Source organism: Cynocephalus volans, chromosome X (assembly GCF_027409185.1).
Source record: "Cynocephalus volans isolate mCynVol1 chromosome X, mCynVol1.pri, whole genome shotgun sequence".
Classification (NCBI taxonomy): Eukaryota; Metazoa; Chordata; class Mammalia; order Dermoptera; family Cynocephalidae; genus Cynocephalus; species Cynocephalus volans.
Genome location: NC_084478.1, coordinates 74744394 through 74751789, shown reverse-complemented (window position 1 = coordinate 74751789; position 7396 = coordinate 74744394).

The following is a 7396-nucleotide window of genomic DNA, read 5'->3' as shown; positions in this document are numbered from 1 at the left end:
CAAAATAGTTATAGAAGGAATGTACCTCAACACAATAAAGACCATGTAAGACAAACCCCAAGCTAATATCATACCGAATGGACAAATACTGCAGGCTTTTCTTCTAAGGTCTGGAACAAGACAAGAATGCCCACTTTCCCCAGTCTTATTCAACACAGAAGTGGAAGTTTAAGCCAGTGCAATAAGGCAAGTGAAAACAATAAAAGGCATCCAAATCAGAATAAGGAAGTCAAATTACACCTGTTTGCAGATGGCATGGTCATATACATAGAAAACCCTAAAGACTCCACCAAAAATTACTAGAACTAATAAATGAATTCAGTATAGTAGTAGGATAAAAAAAATCAACAAAAATAATTAGCCTTCCAATATCCCAATAATGAAATAGCTGAAGAAGAAATGAAGAAAGCAATTCCATTCACAATAGCTACATTGAAAATGAAGTATCAAAGAGTCAATTTAACCAAGGAGGTAGAAGACCTGTATGATGAAAACTATAAAACACTAGTGAAGAAAAATGAAGAGGACGCAAATAAATGGAAAGGTATCCCATGTTCATGGATTGGAAGAATTAACATCATCAAAATGTCCACATCATCCAAAGCAATCTATACATTCAATGCAATCCCTATCAAAATACCAAAGACATTCTTCACAGATAGAGAAAAAATGATCTTAAAATTTGTATGGAACCACAAAAGACCACATACAGATAAAGCAATCTTCAACACACTCTGACTTCAAAAAATACATAAAGCTATAGTAAGCAAAACAGCATGGTACTTGTATGAAATATTACAAAAACCAATGGAACAGAATAGACATCCCAGAAATAAATCTACAAAAGTATAAACAATTGATTTTTGACAAAGATGCTAAAAATATACAGTGGTGAAAGGACAGCCTCTTCAATAAATTGTGCTGAGAAAAGTGGATATCCACATGCAGAACACTGAAACTAGACCACTATCTCTTACCATACACAAAAAACAACTCAAAATGTATCAAAGACCTAAATTTAAAACACTTAAGTATGAAGAGAACTCAGGGGAAACATTATATGAAATGGGAATGGGCAGCACTTTTTTGAGTGAGACTACAAAGGCACAGGAAACTAAATCAAAAATACACAAATGGGACTAAAACAAACTAAAAGGGTTCTGCACAGCAAGGGACACTCTCAACAAAGTGAAGAGATAACCTATAGAACGGGAGAAAGGGTTTGCAACTACATACCAGACAAGGGGCTAACAGCCAGAATATATAAATAACTTAACAGCAAAAATCAAATAACCCAGTTAAGAAATGACAAAGAACCTGATGAGGCACAGTTCAACAGAAGACATACAAATGGAGAAAAAGCACATGAAAAAATGCCCAACTTAACTAAGCAACAGGGAAATACAAATCAAAACCACACTGAGATATCACCTCATGCTAATTAGACTGGCCACTATCAGAGATAGATAGAGAATAACAAATGCTGACAAGGATGTGGAGAAAGGGGAATACTCCTAAACTGTTGATGGGACTGAAAATTGGTGCAACCATTATGGAAAACAGTATGGAGGTTCCTCAAACAACTACAGACAGAACTGCCATATGATCCAGCAATCCCACTGCTGGGGATATACTGAAAGGAATGGGAATTGTCATGCCGAATGGATACTTGCACTCTCACGTTTATCACAACTCTATTTACAATAGCCAAGAGTTGGAAACAACCTAAATGTCCATTGTCAGACAACTGGATAAAGAAAATGTGGTACATATACACAATGGAATTCTACTCAGCCATAAAAAAGAATGAAATTCTGCTATTTGCAGCAACATGGATGAGCCTGGAGAAAGTTATAAGTGAGATAAGCCAGACACAGCAAGAGAAATACTGCATGTCCACACTCATCATTCAGTTCTAAGAAAAAGAGAAAGATAGATAATATGAAAGGAAGGAAGAAAAAGAAAAAACACAATAATACATTGAACTTTCAGAAGGAGAGAACAAACCTAAGGACACTAGAGGTGGAGGGAGGGAGAGAGGAGGTTGGGAGTGATAGGTCAGGTATGGGGCAAAAAGAAAAATTACGGTTTGTAATAATGAATATGCTAATAAAAAATAAAATAAAATTATGTTAAGGAAATAAGCCAAGCACAGAAAAAGAAACACTGCATGTCCTCATTCATAAGTGGGTGCTAAAAACATAACAAATATAAAAAGAAAGACACAACAATCACAATAATTCATTGAACTTTCAAAAGGAGAGAACAGAACTGAGTCCAACAGAGGTGGGAAAGGGGGAGGGGTGGGCAGCTAGAAAGAAATTGGTAAAGGGCCACAAAAAATGATTACAATGTGTACAGTTGAATGTACTAATTATCCTGATTTGAGCTGCATAAATATTGCACACAGGTATTGATATTCAATGCTGTACCCCACAGATATGTACAATCAATTATGCTTCAACAAATTTTTTTTTTAATGAAATGCCTATTCAGCTCCTTTGCACATTTTTTAAATGGGTTATTTGGTTTTTTACTGTTAAGCTGTTTGAGTTCTTTGTATATTCTGGACATTAATCCCTTGTTGGGATGCACAGCTTGCAAATATTTTCTGCCATTTTGTAGGTTGTCTTTTCACCCTGTTAACTGTTTCTTTTGCTGTACAGAAGCTTTTTAGTTTGATATAATCCCATTTGTTTATTTTTTTCTATTGTTGCCTATGCTTTAGGGGTCTTGTTCATAAAGCTTTTGTACAGTCCTACTTCCTAAAGTGTTTCCCCTATGCTCCTTTTAAGAGTTTTATAGTTTCAGGTCTTATATTTAAGTCTTTAATTCATTTTAAGTTGATTTTGGTATATAGTGAGAGGTACAGGTCTAGTTTCATTCTTCTACATATGGATGTCCATTTTTCCCAGCACCATTTATTGAAGAGGCAGTCTTTTCTTGAATATATGTTCTGCCTTTGTCAAAAAATCAAGTAACACAACTAAAAAATGGGCAAAGGAATTGAATAGACATTTCTGTAAAGATGATATTCAAATGGCTAACAAGCATATGAAAATATGCTCAACAACTCTATCAGAAAAATGAAAATCAAAACCAGAATGAGATCACCTCATACCTATTAGGATGGATATTATTGAAAACAAAAAACCCCACAAATATTGGTGAGTATGTGGAGAAATTGGAACCCTTTGCACTGTGGCAGGAGATGTAAAATAATGCAGCTGCTGTGGAAAACAGTACGAACTGAAAACAAGATCTTGAAGAGATATTTACACACCCATATCCATCGCAGCATTGCTCACAATAACTAAGAGATGAAAGCAACCCAAATGTCCAAAGATAAACGGATAAAGAAAATGTGGTATACACATACAATGGAATATTGGCCTTAAGAAAAAAAGGAATCCTGCCATTTGTGACAATATCAATGAACCTGGAGAACATTAGACCAAGTGAAATAAGCCCCTCACAAAAGGTGAAATACTGCATGATACCACTTATACAAAGTTATAAAATAGTCAAACACACAGAGCCAGAAAGAAAAATGGTGCTTTCCAGCGGCTAGCGGGGAGGGTAATAAAAGGAGTTGCTATTCAACAGGGATAAAGTTTCAGTTATGCAAGATGATTAAGTTCTAGACATCTGTTGTACAACATGGTGCAGTTAGCATTACTGCATTGTTCGTTTAAGATTGTAGTTAATAATTAATGAATATTTATAAATTTCTAAAAGTAGATTTTAAATGTTTTCACCACAAAAAAAATAAGTAGGTGAGGTGATGGATATGTTAATTTGCTTGTTTTAACCATTATACAATGTACATATATGTCTACCAAAACATCACATTGTACCCCATAAATATATACCCTTTGTCAATTTCTAAATAAATAAATAAATAAATAAATAATAAAATTCATTTAAAAAATTTAGGAGGGTATATCCATGTAAAGTGTTTACCACAAAAGAAATAAAACAAACAAAAACCACACACACGAGAATAGTCTATTATATTTACCTTTATGGCTACCCATCATGATTTCTCTCTGGATTTCCAAGCCTTCTTTTTTTTTTTCCAGCTTTGTTGATGTACAAGAGACAAAAGTTGTATATGTTCAAGGTGTACAACATGATGATTTCATATACATATACAGTGTGAAATGATTACCACAATCAAGATAATTAACACACCCATCAACTCACATTGTCACCTTTTTTTGTTCGTGTGTGTGTGTGTGTGTGTATGTGTGTGAAGAATATTTAGGATCTACACTCTTAGCAAATTTCAAGTATACAATATATTATTAGTAACTATAGTCACCATGGTGTTCATTAGATCCCCAGAACTTACTCATCATATAACTGAAAGTTTATACCCTTTGTTAGAGGGTGAACAAAACCAATGCAATTTTGTGCTTTGCCCACCATGTGGACTCTTGCTTAACCTCATTCCTTACATCAGCCCTAGGGCAAGCTGTAGAAGGAATATAGATTTCAGGGAGTGAATGATTTATTACAGCAGGCAGCATCAATGGTCTGAGTACTAAAATCACAATACCCCCTGCCTCTGAATCGTTTAATATGGTAAATGATGTTATAAAGTTATTTTTCATAATATGTTCCTTTGAAGTTATTTTTAGTAACAGTGGATTTTGCTGTATAAACATTGTCTAACCTCAGAGAGCGAGCTCTGATCTGCTGTAGACGTATGATTCTTCACTGTGTGCAGCTTTCTTATATGTAAGTCATCCCCATTAATAAATGTAACTGATTACCAAATAGACCAGCCCACTTCCTTCTTTGGTCTCAAAGTACCTTCTCAATTTGGAGGGCATTATAGTTTAATGCCCTCCTCACACACGCTTTGACCAACATATCCTATTTCCCCAACTCCTCAGCTCCTGGTAACCACCATTCTACTCTCTGCTTCTACAAGTTTGCCTATTTTAGATTCTGCATATAGATGAGATCATACAGTATTCGTCTTTCTTTGTCTGGCTTATTTCACTTAGCATAATGTCCTCCAGGTTCATCCATGTTGTCACAAATGGCTGGATTTCCTTCATTTTTATGGCTGAATAACAATCCATCATGTGTATGTGTATAGATAGATATAGATGTAGGTTGCATTTTATTTATCCATTCATCTGTAGGACACTTATAACCAAAAGAAATGAAATTGGCATATCAAAGAGATATCTGCACCCTATGTTCATTGCAGCATTATTCACAATAGCCAAGATATGGAAATGACCTAAGTGTGTGTCACAGACACAGAAATAAATTCATTGCATGATCTCACTTATATGTGGATTCTAAAATATTTTTTTAAAGTTGAATATACAGAGATAAATAATAAAACAGTGGTTACCAGAAGTGGGGGTGGAGGAAATGGGAAGATATAGGTCAAAGAATATAAAGTAGCAGATATATAGGATAAACAAGTCTACAGACCTAACATACAACATGAGGACTATAGTTAATAACATTGTATTGTATTCTGTATTTTTGCTGACATTTTTAGCTGTACTTGCCACAAAAGGGGGTAACTATAGCAATGATTTTACTATCTATATGTATCTCAAAACATCATGTTGAATACCTTAAATATATACAATAAAATTTATTTTTAAAAGTGAGGGTTTAACATTCTTTCCACTACATAATTGTTAATTAATTGAATATCATTTCTAGAAAAACTCTTCCTTATCTCCCAATGATTTGTGAAGCAATTTCCTCCAAATATTATCACAAATTAAATACACACATATTTATCTAAGCCATATAGTAAATATAGCTCTATTTCTCATGTCAAAGAGAAATATGTATCTATGTATAATATACATGCCACTAGAATGTAGACTCCATAAGGGTGGGGATTTTGTTTTGCTCACTGCTGTGTCCCTAGTGCCTTAAATAGTGCCTGCATAGTAAGTACTGAATAAATATACTGAGGTTTCTGTCTAGGCTATATATCCTATCCCTTGAATAGCCTGTCAGTTATTTTAGGACTACTACTAGCTTTAAAATTCATTTTAATATACAATAAGGGAAGCTCCCCTTATTGTTATTCTTTTTAAAGTGGTCTTGACTAATTCTGCCTATTAATTTCCCCAAATAGAATTCTAGAACAATTTTTTTAAGTTCCAAAATTATTTTTAAACATGTCTTTTGTTTCAAATTGTTAAGGCATGTTAGCAATTTCAAAACAGGCAAAAATAAAACTATACTATACATTAAACCTATCAGGATATTTTTTATATTGCTGAATTTAAAAAAAACACAAGAAACAGAATGAGATATATAATATTATTTATATAAATCTAAAAATACATATACAGAAAAAAGTAAACAATTTACAAGAACATAAAAAAGAACACCTCATATATTAAAATGGTATCCTACAGAGGTGTCAGGAAGAGAGTAGACGATGGATATATAAGGGTACTTTTAAAAGTTTGTGGGAAAAGGGAATTAAAAGATAATACAAATCTTACCATGAACTTTTTGAAGACCCTTCATAAAAGGAAATAAGTATAAACAAATTTAAAAAACAAGTAATGACCTTTATATAGACCAATGATGATAATGTGCCATGAATTAAGTATGATTAATTCAACCTGCTGGTTGAACTTTGTTGTCCTTCATTAATTCATAAAATATTTATATTTAAAATTTTTATAGACAATCTAGTACATTCCAGGCACTGTGCTAGATGCTGGAGACACAATTTTGAGCAAAACAGACATGGTCAATGTTACCATAGAGCTTACAGTCTAGTTGAGAAAGACATTAAGCAAATAATCACTCAAACACACACACACACACACACACACAATTACAAACAGTAATAATGATTTTAAGTTGTTAGACCAACCTATATTTGAAATCCAGCTCTATCACTTACTAGCTATGTGACTTAGAGTAAGTCACTTAACCTTTCTGGACTTTCGTTTCTCTATCTATAAGATGGGAATAATACTACCTATCTCATAGGGCTGCTGTGAAGATTAAGTAATGTAATGTATATAAAGCATTTAGCATGGTGCCTGGAACATAGTAAGTACTCAGTAAATGGCAACTACTGTGATGGTGATGATGATGGTGATAATGATGAAGCACAAGAAGACAATGACAACGACAACAACAAGGTGAAGAAGAAAGGAGGAGGGCGGAGGAGGACGAGGAGGGGGAGGAAGAAGAGGGGGAGGGGAGAGTGAGAAGGAAGAAGAAGGAAGGAGGAGGAGGAGACAATCAAGGAGCCCTTTGAGTCTCATTCAAGCCTATTAACTTTTATTTACACAAACTCCTAAAAATTGTGGTTATTTCTTTTCCTGGTAAGTGCTAGACTAAATAAATTAGAAGTGTGCAGAGGACAATGGCAAGTGACAGC